Raw genomic sequence first — 19,762 nt, 5'->3', positions numbered from 1 at the left:
AAGCAGTTATTTTGTTTTCTCACCAGCTGCAGTTCCTCCACCAGGAAACAAGAGTGGAGCTAGGTTTGTGTGACTGCTAAGGAGTTAGTTCGCCTAGACTTTGTTGATGGTTTCAGTCCACTAGGGGGCACTTTAGGCTTCACTAAAACTAACTTCCCGTGGCTCTAGAGGACCAGAGAATATGTGAGCAGTCAAGTCACACATAGCAAGGAGAGTGGGACAGGGGAGGATGTCTGTGTGAAGTTCAGCTCCAGTTTTCAGCTCTGTACTTCTATACTGAAACTCAGACAGCTGGAGCCCAAGTGTCTTCAAATCTGTTGGAAGGAGTGTTCTCTGAGTACGTGTAAGAACATTGGAATTTTATTGGACATTGTGAGCATGGACGCTTAATAGAAAACAGCTCCACTACCTGTATTCCCCAAACTCACAGTCCTAGAAATTATTTCCATGCCTCTAACATCTGGTCTTTTTGTGTATCCTTACTGCAACTAGAAAGAACAAGAAATTGGCAAAGGATGAAATACAAGTGGCTAATAGGCATGGGGAAAAATGCTCAGGATCAGTAGCCACCAGGGAAGTGCAAATAAATGAGGTTTTACCTCATCCCAGTTAGAATGGCTATCATCTCCCAAATCAAAAAATACTACATGCAGGTGAGGATGTGAGAAAAAGATACCCTAATACACTGTTGGGAATGTAAACTAGTACAGCCATTACAGGAGACACTATGCAGACTCCTAAAAAATCTGAAAATTGATCTACCACATGACCCAGTCACCCCACTCTTGGGTATTTGCCCAAAGGAAAGGAAAACAGCAGCATATGAAAGTTGTCTGTACCCCCACTTTTAGAGCAGCTCAGTTCACAATAGCTAAGATATGGAATCTACCCAGATGCCCATCAACTGATGACTGGATAAAGAAAATTATATATATATACATATATATATATATATATATATATGATGAACAACTACTCAGCCATAAAAAGAATGAAATCCCATCTTTTGCCACACAATGGATGCAACTGGAGACAATTATGCTTAGTTAAGTAAACTTGATCCCAAAAGAAAAAAATTATGTGTTTTCCCTAATTTGTGGTACTAATATATAGAGTAAAAAATATAATGTACATGAGAGAAATTGAAATCTTGAAATTTGATTACTGCTTATAACTCTTGTCTACACTCCTGTGGAACAGTGGTATTTCTACTTTCTACATATTGAATTCTTTATTTAGTGGAGGATTGAGCCTGTGACTATAAAATGATTTGAAAGTATGTTATCACAAAAATTAAAAGAAAAAAAAAGGAGGGAAGTAGAGAAAAGGAAATATCATAATATGCTTAAAATTATATATATGAAATATATGAAATCTATTCTATTTCTATGGATAATTTTTTAAAAAGACTGAATAGAAGCAAAGAAGGAAAAATTAGAAAAACATAAGACAACACATTGAACTTGAGCTGCCATGTGTGTGCCCATGAGAATCAGTTGTGAATACTGTAGGGTGTACCAGGAAAGGGTTGGACAGAAGAGAAATAGAAATTAAATATCTCATTTTTGTAACCAGGCAAACTCTTGTTGGAACTATTTTATGTGAAGATGATCATCATATATCATGGGTTTCTGAATCTCTCTTTATTTAAAGAAATTGCATTTGGAATGGGAATTTGGCCTGGCGGGTAAGACAGTAGTTAAGGTATCTTCTCCTGTATTGGAATGCATGGGATAAATACCTGGCTCTGGCTGTTGATTCCATCTTTCTGTCAAAGCACAACATGAGAAAAAGCAGTGAGGGCTCAAGTGATTGACTCCAGCTAAGCATGAAAGAGATCTTGATTGTGTTCCTAGCTCCACGCTTTGGGCTGCTTTGGACTGTCCATGGACATTGCAGGCATTTTGGGAGTGAACCATTGGATGGACATTCCCTCTATCTATGTGTGTGTCTGTCTGTCTGCAACTCAAATAAATAAAGTTTAAACAAAGAGTTTGAATTTAATTCTTCTGTATAGAATTACAAACTATTAAATATTATCTAATTATTGGTATTTTCCAATTACTAAATTCTCGGTCTATCAACTTTTGTAATTTGTTACATGGGGTTGCTTTTTCTATGATTGTTTGAAACTCTGCTTAGTCCATTGGTGACACTGATTCCTCCCTAAAGTATCATCCATCTTCTTCACAAACTTTTCTTCAAATATCTCTTCCACAGATTGTTTAAGCAAAGAAAGCGGTATTCACATCTTGGAAACATTGCCTCCTACCCCACTGCACTGTTCCCACCCACCATGTTGGGGCTGGTACTGTGTAGTCTCACTGGGCCACAGTGGGTGGGGTTTCCTGTTAAGATGCATGACAGAGCTCAGATGTGACTGGTGTTCTATTCGTCTTATGGAACATTTAACTGAAAGAACAAAGTCTGTCTGCACCCAACACTTACCACCTGCCCTAACAATCAGGCAGAGAGCCATGAGGAGAAGACTGGGGGCTCTGCTGGGTCTTCTGTGGGTCCAGATTTTCAGTGAGTTGGGCCTGTCTCAGATGGGAGTGGGGGATGTTCCATTGCTGACATTGGGAGGGAGTTGGGGGGTGGGGAGAGCTGACATATAGCTCCTACGCTGTACTACCCATCTCTTGTTTTTTTTTGGGGGGGGGTATTTTACAGGTTTGGAAACTGCATTCGTGATCCCCCCAGTGACATCTTACGTGTTTTCTTTTCATTTCCAAGCAGGAGTGAGGGGGATGCAGGTTCAACAGAGTCCTTCAACCTTGACAGCCCAGGAGGGAGTCAGCTCTTCCTTGACCTGCAATTTCTCCAACACAGCGAACAGTGTGCAGTGGTTCCGACAGAATCCTGGGAGCAGCCTCGTCAATCTGTTCTTCATAGCTACAGGGACAAAGCAGAACGGAAGGTTGAAGGCAACAGTTAACTCTCAGGAGCGCTACAGCACCCTCCACATCACGAGCTCCCAACTGGAAGACTCAGGCACCTACCTCTGTGCAGCAGACACACAGTGCTCCCAGGGCGTCTGCTGCCTGGACCCAAACTGCAGCTGGGCCTGCAGCTGTAACCCCGCCCATCTCCCAGGGAGGCACGTGGCTTCTGCATAGCATTTGCACTGCTTTGTGCTTTCTGCTTGATGTTGGAGCACTTTTATCTCTGCTAAAATTAGACATTTCTGCGTTGTCATTTAACTCGGTTTTCATACCTTTTTCATCCCAGAAATTATTGTGCAGGAAAGAAAGCTCTACTCTGGAACCACTGGAGCAACTAATAAAATTGTCAGAACCCAAATGTATTGTCACAACAAATGCCCTGGCACAGTGCAGATACATTACCTATAAATTACTGTGATAAAAGAGGGTGTGAAAAATGCATGCTGGTGAGTGTTTCAGTTAATTGTAGATGCTGATTCAGTGTTTCAATCAATTGTAGATCACATTTCCAGGAAAAGGGAAAGAATTGTGAGATGTGTGTGTGTGTGTGTGTGTGTATGTATGTATGCAGATTTTTAATTCCTGGAATCCATTAAAAACAAGAATTAAAATCTTTAATGTCATTGAATAGCAGATGCCCTATTGAGGCTATTACATGTATTATTTAATTTACAGTTCATCCCCACTCCTCACATGAATAAACTGATGATTATATAGGATTCATCCTACCTGAGCTCACATGATTACCAAACTAGGGAAACAGAGTGGATTTTCCTCTGTGAAAAATTTGTCATCAGAGCATACACTCTGAGTTATCCAGGATAGAAGACTCCAGAATAACAAAACGCCACTGAGCTCTACTGATGAAATCTACACCATGCGCTCACATGCCTCAATGACAAGAATGTCTGCTTTGTTCACTTCTAAATAGGACCTGGAGAGGAAGAGTCCATTGAAGTTTTCATTTTATTTGCACAGAAATCCATTTGTATTTCTAGCATTTTGAGTGAACCTATAATCCGTGATTGCAGAACATTGTTCTATGCTGATTAAGGAATCAGAGCACTTCCACAGTTATTAAAAGAAACTCTTTGCAGACACTAACCCACTGTTGGTGGGAATGCAAACTGGTCAAACCACTATGGAAGTCAGTCTGGAGATTCCTCAGAAACCTGAAGATAACCCTACTGTTCGACCCAGCCATCCCACTCCTTGGAATTTACCCAAAGGAATTTAAATTGGCAAACAAAAAAGAGGTCTGCACCCTAATGTTTATTGCAGCTCAATTCATAATAGCTAAGACCTGGAACCAACCTAAATGCCCATCAACGGTAGACTGGATAAAGAAATTATGGGATATGTACTCTTTAGAATACTATACCGCAGTAAGAAACAACGAAATCCAGTCATTTGCAACAAAATGGAGGAATCTGGAACACATCATGCTGAGTGAAATAAGCCAGTCCCAAAGGGACAAATACCATATGTTCTCCCTGATTGGTGACAACTGACTGAACACCAAAAAGGAAACCTGTTGAAGTGAAATGGACACTATGGGAAACGGTGACTTGATCAGCATAGCCCTGACTGTTAATGAACAACTTAATACATTATCCCTCTTAGTAGTTTTTTGTCTGTTCTACTTAATATGACTGGTTTAATTCTGTAATTAATACACAGTTATTCTTAAGTGTTGAAAATTAACTGAAATGTGATCCCTGTTAAACATAAGAGTGGGAATAAGAGAGGGAAGAGATGTGCAATTCAGGACATGCTCAAGCTGACTTGCCCCAAATGGTAGAGTTAGAAACATACCAAGGGATTCCAATTCAATCCCATCAAGGTGGCATGTACCAATGCCATCTCACTATTCCAAGTGATCAATTTCAGTTCACAATTGATCATAATGAAAGGACTAAGAGTCAAAGGGAGCACATAAACAAGTCTAGTACCTGCTAACACTAACCGATAGAATAAATAAAGGGGAGAGTGATCCAACATGGGAAGTGAGATACTCAGCAGACTCATAGAATGGCAGATGTCCTAAATAGCACTCTGGCCTCAGAATCAGCCCTAAAGGCATTCGGATCTGGCTGAAAAGCCCATGAGAGTATTTCAGGCATGGAAAGCCAAGACACTCTGGCAAAAGATCTCTGTGAGTGAGATCCCAATGGAAAGAACGGGTCATCAAAGAAGGAGGTACCTTTCTCTGAAGGGAGGAGAGAACTTCCACTTTGACTATGACTTTGTCTAAATATGATCAGAGTTGGTGAACTCAAAAGGCTTCCATAGCCTTGGCAACTCATGACAAGAGCCTAGGGTGATTACTGATGCCATAAACAAGAGTGTCAATTTGTTAAGTCAACAACAGGAGTCACTGTGCACTTACTCCTCATGTAGGATCTCTGTCCTTAATGTGCTGTACATTGAGACTTAATGCTATAACGAGTACTCAAACAGTATATTTCACTTTGTGTTTCTATGGGGGTGCAAACTGTTGAAATCTTTACTTAATGCATACTAAACTGATCTTATGTAAAAAAAAAAAAAAAAAGAAATTATCAATTCCCAACTTGACTCTCACTGGGATTAAACATGACAATAGGTCTGATCTGATTTCATCATCATTTAAAAAAATCATCTATTATTTTCCACTTTATGTTTCTGTGTGGGAGCAAACTGTTGAAATCCTTACTTAATGTATATATACTAAGCTGATCTTCTGTATATTAAGATAATCGAAAATGAATCTTGATGTGAATGGAAGGGGAGAGGGAGTGGGAAAGGGGAGGGTTGTGGGTGGGAGAGACGGTATTGGGGGGAAGCCATTGTAATCCATAAGTCGTACTTTGGAAATTTATATTCATTAAATAAAAGTTAAAAAAAAAAAAAGAAACCCTTTGCTCCTGCAGTCATATATCAAGACGCCCATAACCAAACCCAAAGTCTAAACCTGCAGTGGATAAATGACAATATGTAGCATTCTAACCTTGCAGAAATTTTTATATTAAGTATGGGTACTGACTAAGAAGGAGCTGGACCCTGAGAATTAAGATGGGGACCCACAAGCTGACTCCAGGGAAGCTGGGAACGGTGTTGGGTTCCTGGGCCTGAGACTTGTGCAGTGCAAAGGGCCCTACCCTGCTTTTAGAAAGGGCTTGGTGCTTGGCTTAATGATCTGCTATTGCTGCCTTGAAATTCTTAATAACTTTATCTTTAAAGTGATGTTTTTCTAAGTGAAGTCCAATAAGAAGACTGAGTGTGTGCATGAGATAATTTTTTACAGAGGCAGAGAACATAGGTCAGGATCATACAGAGTCACAATGAGTCCTTCAAATAGTTTAGAAACTCTGGTTTTGAGAATCGGTGCAATATTTCAGTGTGAATAAATGAGGCTTAGAAATAGAAATTATATATAAAGAAAAAGAAAATTATTTTCATGTGAAGTTTCCAATGAAACAATATTAACATAGAACACAATTTAAAACTTAATTTCCTTGTATTTGAAGATACAATGATAGTATTAATTGGCATGTATTCTGAATTATAAACCAGTTTTATGAAGCCAGTTCTAATTGCTTGTGTGACCTCTACAAGTTGCAGAAAATGCTAGAGGTAGCGTTAAAATGTGGCTATACACATTTACCTTTAAATTAAGCTCAGACTTACATGCAACTGATTTGTATGGAGAGTTAAATTATTTCTACAAAGTAAACATTTAAGTGACACAAACTCATATCTCCAACTAATTTATCAGGTATACATGCTGATGTTGTTGCAATATATAAAATACTCTTGAGTTCCAGTATTAGTCATATCAGCAGAAATATCCTTCTCAAAATTAGAAATGATGAAGAATTCTCTTTGCAATCTTACATTTATTAAGAGCAACTGACATTGCTTTCAATTATGGTACTTGACAATAAAGTTACTAAAAGTGTTAATTTTGGTAGGCTAATACTTTAATTTACAAATAAGCAATCCAGAAAATCTTAATATTAATCAATACATCACGTTAACAGTATTGTTATTTTATGATATAAACTATGACACCAAAATATATTTTGCAATTTGTAAATTTGTGTTGTTAAACGCATATCATTATAAAGCCTATTGTGTTTTATAAGCAATAAAATATTTTCAAATACAGTTTGATATTTTATTGTCTAGTGACATTTTTTCCTGAATGTTTGGTATAGGACCCCCAATTTTAATTTTGCACTGAGTCTCCTAAATTATGCTGCCAGCTGCACAGGGAATCTTGAACTCTTACGTTAAACTTGGAAAGAGTGAGCCAGAAGGTAGAAAGGATGCAATCATGTGAGAAAGTGCCCTTTGCTTTACATTTACTAATCTCATGTGATACTTCCTGTTTCTCCATGTCACTGAGCAATGCTATGACATGCTATGGATATAAAGGGGCACTCTGCTCACCCACATCACTAACTGTGATGACCTTTACCATTAGTAAACATAATTTTATTCCATTTTGTTATGGATTGGGCTGTCCTTTATCCATCACCCATCATTGATGCTACAGAAGGAATGAAAATGAAGTTAGGAACTCACAAGTCTCTGTTTCTGATGAAGCCCAAGGATTCTTTATTAATAACCTCAGACAGACTAGATCGGTCAGGGGTAACGTCAGACATAATAAATTGCATGTGGGTGTGAAAATGCACCTGGAGCTTCTTAATGCAGGACAATTTCTCCTCATTCTCATAGCACCCCCATTGCACAAACCAGTCCTCAAAAACTAATGGCTTTGTTAAGTAACATAAGAAGTTTTAGAGATAGATGATGCATAAGAAAGCTTTTAGTCCAACTTCGTTTTACAAAGGCAGTATCAATGTTCAAGATGCCAATATGAAACAAATAGATAATCATTGAACTGAGAGTAGAAATAAACTGGATTTCCTCACTTTGTCCTTAGCATTCTTTTCCCCTGCCTAACAGCTGAAGCACTACATTGCCAAGCAAAGAGAAACTGTCCAATGGAAACCCAGTCACTTCGATAATTGCAATTTTGGTCTAGGAAAGTCTTGGTTCAATTAGCTTTGGTATCAGAATGGAATATTCTAATTTGTGTAAGGGTTTAACATTTTGAGCAAGAAATGAGACTCAGGCTGAGCCACTGTTACTCCACCAGCAGATTAGTCTATCACTCGCTGGCCTTTGTAGAAATGAGCCCGAAGTGATGGTGCCACCCTTAACACTCACATGATTTCTGAGGAACTTCTAAAAGTGACAGTGTCTGTTCATTATTGCAGATGGACAACCTGTTAAGGAAGGCGATGAACAAAGGGAGAGCAGTTCAAACATTTCACCAAAAATAGTCAATGAGTTTAGGAGACTAAAGGGGGCTCTTTGTCTCCCATACCGCTGACAGTTCAGATTTTTCTGTGGTGATTCTTTGACAATGAATTGGTAAATATTAATGGAATAATTGTGGGCTGGGCTTTTCGTCCATGGTTTGATCATACTTCTACTGTAATTATTATATGGAGTATTGTGCACCCTTGCAATACATTACATTCAGCTCTAGATGCCATAACTCAAATGGGGAAATGAGGAGACTTCAAAAAAGTTCAAAGAAATTGGAATTAAAATATATTTACCTTAGTGCAAAATTTTGAGATCCATGTATAGTTTTAATAATATACATTTGTTACACACCATTTGAAGCCCTTTTGTAACTTGAAATATCTGTCTCAGAGAAGAAAGTTTTTCCCAGTGAAGAATTTGAGAATTTGAACAGGTAGTGAATGGATGAGAGAAGTTCCTTATAACAGAAAACTCTTATGTTTGTTAAATCACACATTTTGTATATCCAATTGCTTTCCTATAGTTATTTTTTTTAAATTTTTTTTGACAGGCAGAATGGACAGTGAGAGAGAGAGAGACAGAGAGAAAGGTCTTCCTTTTACCGTTGGTTCACCCTCAATGGCCGCTGCGGCCAGCGCACTGCGCTGATCCAAAGCCAGGAGCCAGGTGCTTTTCCTGGTCTCACATGCGGGTGCAGGGCCCAAGCACCTGGGCCATCCTCCACTGCATTCCGGGCCGCAGCAGAGAGCTGGCCTGGAAGAGGGGCAACTGAGACAGAATCCGTCGCCCCGACCGGGACTAGAACCCGGTGTGCCGGCGCCGCAGGCAGAGGATTAGCCTACTGAGCCGCAGCGCTGGCCTCCTATAGTTGTATATTGAATTGAGAGTACTCATCATAGCTGTTCTCAAATTCTTAAAGGAGAGAGATATGCATGAGGGATTCATTTTATTTTCTTACCCTCCAGGAGCCTGGTGAGTACAAATCATACGAAAGTGGCTGGAAATGAGATAACCTCGGTTTCCCAAGAACTGTGAGTCATAGTCCATTCTGTACGGTCAGTATCCTATTTACGTTGTTCCTATACTAGACATAGATAACATTTATACTTCCATAGATTTATTCTTACATAAACATCAGAAAAAATTAAGAAATTAAAATAGACAGTAAAGAGTTTTTGGCAGAGGAGAAAAACCAAGAAATTGACAGAGTGTGGGGGAATTTATCAATGTCTTGGAAAAAGACTTTTGTAATGGAGTTTGGGAGGAAAATGATACAGTATGAAACCCGAGCCAACAGTGGCCAAGGCAGCAGGAAATTCCATTAAGGATATGTTAGTCACTACACTTAGGGACATGCCATTTTCATGTCATTCATTTTGATCTCTTAGAATAAAAGCATCTCGAGAATAAACTACTTGGGTTTCCATTTTTCAAATCTCCAGATTGGTGTTCTGAGAATTTCTACTCTTTCTTTTATCACTTAGTAAAATACAAACCACACAGCAACAGGAAATGATTTCAAAAGGATTTCAGATTATTTATTGCTAATCAACCTATCTATGGGTCAAAATATTTCTTAAAGTTGGAGTATTAAAGCCTTGTGGAACTTATCCCCATGTTCCATGGTCAATGAGACTTGATCTTTTACTTTTTAACAAACCATCTTTATTGAAGGAAAATTATGCATTTTGACTGTTGGTATTATCCATTCTCTGAGGATAGTAAGGTCACAATCAAGACTAGGTTTTTAGGAGCAGAGTTTGAGAAAATATGCATTTGATACATTTAATTGTCCTGCCCTCTTATTCTGATCTTTGTCTTGCATGTCCTTTTCAGAAGTAATTTTATTCTGTAATACTTAAATCATGATAGTAGATTTAGCTGAAAATATGTATTTTTTCCTATGATAGTGATTGATGGTGCTTTCTTGATTTCAAACATTCAAACTCAGTTCATCACTGAATAAACATCATGTACATATTTCTAATTTATTAATAACTCAAAAACATAAATACCAACCATAATCTCTATGTACATAGTGTGCACTTAACCTAAGACCTAATTGGCTTCCTCTATTGATGGCTTTATGCGTTTGAGTCTCTAGGAGGTAGAAGAACATTCACCCAGAGAGGTTGCACTGAGGGATGCGGCCACAAGATGGTAGTGTGCCTCTCCTGACGCAGAGTATGGGGAAGTTCACTTTAGTTGATTCCGAATGAATAGACTTACAGAAGAGGCAGAGGCTTTTTTTATTGGCTGGGTAGACATTATGAGAAACCACCATGCTTGCCAGAGAAAAGCAGCGACAAGCTGAGAATAGAAGTAGTCTCCTGGCTGGAGGTTGCCGGTCTAGGATCGATCCTAACTTAAAAGAATCATGAAGACATCCATGGGGGCTTCCTTCATGTTCTTGTGGTTGCAACTGGACTGTGAGTTGAGGGTTTTGAGCATGAGTATATTAGAGGATGTTCTTTGTAAAGAGAAGACTGACTTTTTTCAGGTTTTCTCTCTTTACTGTTCAGAAAGAAAATTCTGGAGGGTTAATGGCTGTATTTTCTTTCTGCACAGGGGTGAGCCAAGGAGAAAATGTGGAGCAGCATCCTTCTGCTTTGAGTGTTCGGGAAGGAGACAGCTCTGCTATCAACTGTACTTATACAGACAGTGCTTCAAACTACTTTTTGTGGTATAAACAAGAACCTGGGCAAGGGCTCCAGCTCATCATAGACATTCGCTCAAATACGGAGAAACAGCAAAACCAAAGATTCACCGTTTCATTGAATAAAATGGCCAAGCACGTCTCCCTGCACATCGCAGCCACCCAGCCTGGAGACTCTGCTGTCTACTTTTGTGTAGCGAGTACACACTGCTCCCCAGGCACCTGCATCCTGTACTCAAACCTTTGACTGAAGCTGAAGCCTCAGCTCCTTTCTTTTGGCATAGTAGTATTTGCTATACTGTTTGTTTGTAAATGGAAGCTAACATACAGACATTAAAAGCATAGAATAAAAAGGATGAGGTCGAGATGACAAAGAAAACTTTAGAATATATTGTTGGCTAACTGTGCCTAGATTAATTTTTTATTACTTGAGATGGTTTTATATTTATTTTTAATGGACACACAAAACTATAAAAAGTTATGTGGTACTGGGTGTTGTTTCAAAATGTACACATTGTGTAATATTCAAAAAAGGATGAGCATAGATATGTCCTCAAACATTTATTTCCTCTTGGTGAAATTATTCAAAATCCTTTCTTCTAGCTTTTTAGAAAGAAAACTATGGTGCTGGCACTGTGGCATAGTGGTAATGCCGCATCCTGCATTGCCGTCATCCCATATGGGCGCTGGTTCAAGTCTTGGTGGCTCCACTTCTGCTCTAGCTCTCTGCTGTGGCCTGGGAAAGCAGCAAAAGATGGCCCAAGTCCTTGGGCCCCTGTACTCACATGGTAGATCCAGAAGACGCTCCTGGTTCCTGACTTTGGATTGGCTCAGATCTGACTGTTGTGGTCATCTGAGGATTGAACCAGTGAATGGAAGACCTCTCTCTCTCTCTCTCTCTCTCTCTCTCTCTCTCTGCCTCTCCTCTCTCTGTGTAACTCTGACTTTCAAATAAATAAATAAATCTTTAAAATTTAAATTTAAATTTAAAAAAGAAAGAAAACTACACAGCGTATTATCGCTATGTATAGTTACTCTACTGTACAGTAGATCACCAGACTTCTTTCTCCTGTCTGGAACTCAGTGCCTGTTAATTATACTTTATCCATCCCTCCTTCCCTGTTTACCTGTCTCTGGTCATCACCACTATACTTTCTATTTGTAGGAGATAAACCTTCATTAGAAACCATATGTAAATACAGTATTGGTCCAAATTTGACTAAATCGTGTATCTCCTCAGGAAAACATGGCACTACTGTGGCATCTTAAGGAGAAATTCCATTTTAGTTCACAGCTTTAAGAACTCTTGGTTTCCTATCCTTACAAGCCCTTTTTGAAATGACTTAAGATTATTAAAAATTGTTTTTGTATTGTGACACACGAAAGTAATGACACAAGATGTTAGATATGTTTATTTGTTTCTGTAATCATTTTAATACCTATATGTAGAAAACAAAAATCTATAACCTGTGCACCTTTGTAGTCCAAACACAAAATGCAATTGTGTGAAATCCTTTTGGAGATCCTCAAATAGTTCCTTAGGTCAGTAGTCAAGCCCCTCTTCTGCCTTTAAAATTTTTATGAGATATTTTTGATCCTAAGAAAGGCACTAACTGAACAAATTCTTTGGTATCCTAGAAAAGTTTCCCCAGAAGTGTTTGTCTAATATGGCAGCCAATATGGTCTACTGTTATTGTCCCTGGGGAATTTTTACAAGTGTTCATTTTAGATCTTTTGGTGCCACCAGGAAACTTTCTGTCTCCTGTATTTTTTTTTTCTCTGTTGATAAACACATCAATCATTGTAATGTTTCTTTACAAAATTGGAACCAAATTTTCTACATTTAGCATGAAATTTTTAAACTTTTTAAATTAATTTCTCCTTATGTTTTTAGACAGCAGAACAGTGGCACTATAAATGTGATGTCATCTGATTTAATGACCATTCCAGTGTAAGATCTAAAGATGCTTCAACGAACCTAGTTAAAATTGAAATCATTTTGAGACAAGGAGGATTAACTTTGGCTATTCTAGTAAGAAATAGGTTATAATAGGCAATAGATTTTTATTGCTCACCATATTTTTAAAGTGATTTCATGAGGACTTTGCCTTATATTTAATGTTCACACACAAGGAAAGTTGATCACAATTACTGATTCTGTGACAAGCTGTCCTAGGAAGAAGTACGGGATTGCATAGAGCACTTCCCTTCAGAGGCGAGCACACACAGTACAGCAGCTATCTGTGGCTCAATTAAGGCCTCAGTTCAGGGAATGGTAAAAATATAAATTCAATGATTGTTAATATAATGACAAACTCTTTTTTTTTGACATGCAGAGTTAGACAGTGAGAGAGAGAGAGAGAGAGAGAGAGAGAGAGAGAGAGAGAGAAAGGTCTTCCTTTTTCCGTTGGTTCACCCCCCAAGTGGCCGCTATGGCTGGCACGTTGTGGTCCGCACGTTGTGCCAATCCGAACCTAGGAGCCAGGTGCTTCCTCCTGGTCTCCCATGCGGGTGCAGGGCCCAGGCACTTGGGCCATCCTCCACTGCCTTCCCGGGCCACAGCAGAGAGCTGGACTGGAAGAGGAGCAACTGGAACAGAGTCCGGTGCTCCAACCAGGGACTAGAACCTGTGGTGCTGGCGCTGCAGGTGGAGGATTAGCCAAGTGAGCTGTGGCACCGGCCGTATAATAACAAACTCTTATATCTAATTTGGCCTCTATGAATAGAAGTAGATGATAAATTAAACAAAGAAGAGGGGGTGATCTTTATGACAGGACTCTGTGGCTGAAGCCCCATATTAAACTTCTTAGCAGAAAGAGATTGATTTTTTAGCTTTTTGACCCTAAGATGGGTCACTGAAAAGATACCAGAAGTGAGGAGGAAGATTTTTATGTCAACAAATACACAGTGATTAGTTCAAACAGCTTTGTCTTATGATAAATGGTTAATTTCTACCTTAAGAGGAAGAGCACACATAGTTGAGAGGATATGTGATTATTACATCTTGCATTGTCTTCATCAGCCATTACACATAGCAATTTTAAATAGCTGCCAATCTCCCAATTCTGTCACAGATACAATTAATACACATAGCAGTTGTTCAAATCACCATTTTCTTTCCAGTATACCTATTTATATCTTAATATACTTATGCCTATTTCAGTTATTATCAGATTGGGTTGCTTAACTCAGAAGGAATTTGGGTTTGATGAGACTTTTGTTAGAGGAGTCAGACATGACACACATCAACTTCCCACACCAGGAAACCTCTGTTTCCTTTCTAGTACAGCAGCGGCACAAATCCACAAATTCTTCCCTTGCCTGTTAGGGTCAACCCACAGGGTGGAGCCCTGAAATTGAAAAAGGACAAAGTATTTTCCATCCTAGGGAAGAACTCAAACATTTTTCTCTTCAGCCTGCTGGAGGTGATCATGGTTTCATGTGCTTGGGTAGGGATGGCCCACTGAGAGTGATCCTCCTCCATTACCTAAGGACAGGAAGTATGGGAAGTGTCTTGTGGGGACTTTGGGAGGGAAAGATAACAGGGTAAAAAATTTGAATTTACTCACCTCACACTATTTGTCCCTATACCTCCTGACTCTTTTTCCCTTCAGAGTTCAGCATTTCCCAGATGGCAACTCAAGCCCAACCAGCAATGTTGATGCAGGAGAAGGAGGCTCTGACCCTGGACTGCATTAATGACAATGCCAGTGCACTTGGTAAAGTGATAAGTATAAATACACAACCAATCCAAAAGATAGGGCATGTGTTGATGAGATTTCACAAATAAGACCAGTGTAAGCAACTAATGAAGGATAGAATTAAAAGGGAGAGAATGATCCTGCGGGGGAAACAGGACACACAGCAGACTCATAGAATGGCAGCACTCCTGCCTCAGAATCAACCCTTGGGACATTCGGATCTGGCTAAAAGGTCCATGAGAGTCTCACAGGCACGGAAAGCCATGACACGGTGGCAAAAAACAATCTAAATGAAAGATCCTGGTGAACAAGACCCCAGCAGAAGGAACAGGCCATCAAGGAGAGAGGCGCCTTTCTCTGAAGGGAGGAAGGAACCTCCACTGTGATACGGCCTTGACTAAACAAGTTCAGAGTCGGTGAACTCAAGGGGCTTCCATAGCCTAGACAGCTCATAGCAAGAGTCTTGGGTGATTGCTGACGTCATAAATAAGAGTGCCAATTGTTAAATCAACAACGGGAGTCACTGGGTACATGCTCCCCACGTAGGATCTCTGTCCTTAATGTGTTTTACTATGAAACTTAAAAACAACACTACTAGTCAAACAATACCCTATACCTTGTGCAGTTGTGTGAATGCAGCCTGTTGAAATCCTTGCTTAGTATATACTAAGTTGATCTTCTGTATATGAAGGTAATTGAAAATGAAACTCGATGAAGGGTGGGATGGGAGAGGGAGTGGGAGAGGGGAGGGCCACGGGAGGGAGGGAGGTTGGCGGTGGGGGGGAGCCACAACAATACAAAAGCTGCACTTTGTAAATTCACATTTATTAAATAAAAAATAACTATATAACAAACAAAAGAAAAAGAAAAAAAAGAACTTAATACTTTACCCTTTTAGTATTTTTTGTGTTCTACCTTAAAACTATTGGTTGAACTCTGTAATTAATACACAATTACTCTTAGGTGTTTAATTAATGCTATAACTAGTACTCAAATAGTATTTTACACTTTGTGTTTCTGTGTGGGTGCAAACTGTTGAAATCTTTACTTAATATATGCTAAATTGATCTTCTGTATATAAGGATAATTGAAAATTAATCTTGATGTGAATGGAAGGGGAGAGGGAGTAGGAGAGGGGAATGTTGTGGGTGGGAGGGAAGTTATGGGGGGGGGAAGCTATTGTAATCCATAAGCTGTACTTTGGAAATTTATGTTCATTAAATAAAATAAAATATAAATAAAAAAATCTTAATAAAAAAAACCACGTGAGGATATTGTTTACTTTCTATAATTTAATTTTGAAGACTTGGTTTTATATTTAAGCGGAGAGACTGCCAAACTATATTAATTTAATCAAGAGTTACCTCATATAAAAGTAAATTTATTCCTTGCTATAGAGTGAAATATCTAAACTATGCTAAATGCTGAGATTGAGCTCATCCTTTGGTTTTCTCAGGCAAATCATGATTCTGTGAGGAATCTGTACTGTGGTGAAAATAATTAATTCAATTATATTGGTTAATGAGTTGCATAGATAGACACATGTAGATATCATATTCAAGGTAAAATTTTCATTAGATGTTTAGTATCAGAACAACAAATGTTTTGAAGGACATACTATAAAGAATTCTAGGCATTATTAAAATCCTAGGAGAAGAAAATGATGACAGAGCAGATTATTTTGTAGGAATCTAATAACTCCAATTACTGTATTCCTTAAATGCTAAAAGTTACATATTTTTCATGTTTTAATCTATGTATAACTTTTAGAATTTACTTTTTTTCTCTCAAAAGCTTTTATTAAAATGTGTTTATTACAATTGATATCTTCTGGATATGGAACTAAAGTAGTGAAGAGAGGAACAACTCTCTGCTGTCCCAAATAATCTACTAATGATTAATCATGTGTTAATGGAATCCCTTTGATTTTATACTAAAACTGCTTCTAGGTTATTTCAGTGGATCACAAGATAGCCAAAAATGGCTACACATGTAAGACAAAGTAAGGCAAATCCTTTTCAGAAATGTAATGATATTGAGTTTACATGCCTGATAGTGTGCTGGGAAAATACATATATCTATGGTAAATATCAACTATTCCTTTTAGACTATCTGATCTAACACATGTCTTAGAAAATAAGCCAGAGGTGAAGATAGAGGAATAGGACTGACATTTGAGACAACAATGCTCTGAGTTTGGTCTCTTGCCCACAAGAGGGCGCATCTTCCTACATATACACATTTCCTGCTTTAATTCTGAGCTCAAACTCATCCTTTTACTGTGCTGTTAAACTTTCTTCTTACTAAGAAGCCAAGACTCACGGACAAATGCTCAGAAGTGTAAACACAAAGTGTTCAAAATGAACACTTTTCTAGGATCACTGCCTTTGCTGTTCTTATTGCTTGGTAAGTACAGTGCAATTAATGCTTGGTATTGTTCCATTATGTCTGTGATGGAGTCTTTAACCACGTTTTTCTAAAGGCTACAGCCCAGATCACTTGCACTGTTATTATTATTATTTTTTCAGGAGGAGGCAATGGAGATTCGGTGACCCAGACTGAAGGCCAAGTGACCCTCCCAGAAGGGGCTTCGCTGACTGTGAACTGCTCCTATGAAAGCACCCAGTACCCTGCCCTCTTCTGGTATGTCCAGTATTCTGGGGAAAGTCCACAGCTCCTCCTGAGAGCCACGAAAGCCAACGAGAAGGGAAGCAACAGAGGTTTTGAAGCCTTGTACAACAAAGACAGCAGCTCCTTCCACTTGGAGAAATCCTCAGTGCAAGAGTCCGACTCAGCCATGTACTACTGTGCTCTGAGTGACACAGTGACAGGGACTGCAGGGGGAGCTGAGCACAAACTCTGAGCAGCAGGGAAGGGCCTGGTGCTGCGTGTCTATTGGGGACACTGTTGCCACTCACCAGCAACTCCAGCACTCTCAGAGTGAGAGCCATCCAGGTAGGCTCTGAGAAAACAGGAGAGAAAAAAAGCAGACAAGTTTCCCCTGTCCCCCACACTTGCCACGATGAGGGACAGTGAGAGTGGACTCAGTCTCTCACCTTAATTCCTCAACTCTGCCTGAAATGCATGATTTTCCATGTGTAGCATCTCAGTTTGAATGAAATGGTCTAATCGTTCATCCTTGCAGGAATTTCTAGCCTTGTCTGAGGTCTTCCAGGGAGACACTGTGTTGAGACACAGCTGTGACAGATGAGGCTACAAATGCTTCAGGTTTCCCTGACAAGCTGGGAAATGAAAGGATGATTTCCTAGGGAAGCATTAGACTCCAAAATAATAAGTATTTAAATGAGGAATGAAACACATAGAAAGAAGATAGAAGACAGAGTCCTAGGTGTTTTCCCACACCTATGGAAAAAGATGATCAATTAATTCTTAGTCTTTCTTTAGAGGAAATTACATTGCACAAATAGATTAGTGTTTTCCAAACACATGACTCATGACCAGAAATTATAGAAATTTCTATAAATGTATAGAAATTATAGAATGTATAAATTTATATATCCTATAATAAACTCAGTGAGCTGCCTTTTTCTCAGCAAGGCATTACTCAAGGTAGTTAGGCATTGTCTAGGGTCTACTGAAGGAAAATCCTGTTGACATGAAATTCATTATCTGTCAGTTTTTGGCAGGAGAACATAGACAATGATGGGAAAAAGTCATCAAATTAGTCATCCAAGAATATTTTCAAGAGATAAGTGATATGTGTTTCCAGATTGAAAGGGTATACTGCTGGTGCAGCGGCTCACTAGGCTAATCCTCCGCCTTGTGGCGCCGGCACCCCGGGTTCTAGTCCCGGTTGGGGCGCTGGATTCTGTCCCAGTTGCCCCTCTTCCAGGCCAGCTCTCTGCTGTGGCCAGGGAGTGCAGTGGAGGATGGCTCAAGTGCTTGGGCCCTGCACCCCATGGGAGACCAGGATAAGTACCTGGCTCCTGCCGTCGGATCAGCGCAGTGCGCTGGCCGCGGCGGCCGTTGGAGGGTGAACCAAGGGCAAAGGAAGACCTTTCTCTCTGTCTCTCTCTCTCACTGTCCACTCTGCCTGTCAAAAAAAAAAAAAAAAGGGTATACTAAGTGCTGTGGATGACACATTATGAGAGAATTTCAGTACACCAGAGTGGGGGTGGGGGAGCTCACCTAAATGATCTGTCTGGTTAGGATGCTTGGGACACCACCATCACATTTCAGAGTGCCTGGGTTCAAGTCCTGGCTCTGCTTCAGTTTCCGGCTTCCTGCTAATGTGCATCCTGGGAGGCAGCAGTGTTAGCTCCAAGTAGTTGTGTCCCTGCTGCCCATGTAGGAGACCTGGATTGAGTTCCAGGCTCCTAGATTTGGCCAGCTCCAGCCCTGAATATAGTTAGGCATTTGAGGAGTAAATCAGTGGAGGAGATCTCTCTCTACCTTTCTAATTAAAAAAATAAAAAAATTTTTATGAAGCATTAGAATAAATATTCCAGCTCCCAAAATTTCACATTCAGGTATCCTTCCTCCACTAGTATTTTTTTAACCATACAAAATTTATCAGAATGTTGCTTTTATGGTTATTTTAAATATTTTTGCCCAATTTAAATTTGGTGTAAACACAGCTCTTCTAACTTCACTCTGTGTCAGAACAGAATATATATTTACATATATATCTTTCAGATTAAAAATAGAAATTTCATAAAATATTATTTCAAGAGATCAAGGTACTATAAAACAATGGTAAAGGACAGAGTATGAGATTTTATGCTTTGCAATGATAAGAATGAAGTTTGACTTTCTTATTTTATTTAAGGAATACAAACTTGATGCATTTGATATATACAAATTTTGGAACATAGTGATTCATCCCCCCTTACCTCCTTCCCACTCACATACCCACCCTTCTTCCTCCTCCCTCTCCCTTTCCCATTCTTTTTATTTTACTAAGATCAATTTTCAGTTAATTTTATACTCATAAGATTAATCATACACGGAGATTTCATTATTGTTTATAGTCCTTGGGTATACTCTTGAGGAACAATGTTTTTTCTACTTACTGCTTGATGAATTCTTTATTTAGTGGAGGGTAAGCTAGTGATTGTAAAGGAAATTGGAAGAACGCCATTGTAAAAATTAAAAGAAAAAGAAGAAAAGGAGGA

The 19,762-nt window shown here is 39.2% G+C and overlaps 1 long non-coding RNA gene and 1 other non-coding gene across 2 annotated transcripts; one reads left to right on the top strand and one right to left on the bottom strand.

The window, feature by feature from the left end:
• Window positions 1-12,150: 12,150 nt before the first annotated feature.
• On the bottom strand, window positions 12,151-12,270 carry LOC127484036 (small nucleolar RNA SNORA25). The gene has a single exon (XR_007910817.3). It is a non-coding gene; the product is annotated as a small nucleolar RNA SNORA25 (small nucleolar RNA).
• A 4,597-nt stretch (window positions 12,271-16,867) lies between these two features.
• Window positions 16,868-19,291, top strand: LOC149123037 (uncharacterized). The gene is made up of 2 exons (XR_016217971.1): window positions 16,868-17,033; window positions 17,156-19,291. It is a non-coding gene; the product is annotated as an uncharacterized LOC149123037 (long non-coding RNA).
• The last annotated feature ends 471 nt before the right edge of the window (window positions 19,292-19,762 follow it).

This window comes from Oryctolagus cuniculus, chromosome 12, assembly GCF_051225735.1.
Source record: "Oryctolagus cuniculus isolate XC-2025 breed Fujian yellow rabbit chromosome 12, ASM5122573v1, whole genome shotgun sequence".
In the NCBI taxonomy this organism is placed as follows: Eukaryota; Metazoa; Chordata; class Mammalia; order Lagomorpha; family Leporidae; genus Oryctolagus; species Oryctolagus cuniculus.
Note: the sequence above shows the minus strand (reverse complement) of the source record. Positions and strands in the feature narration are given on the sequence as shown.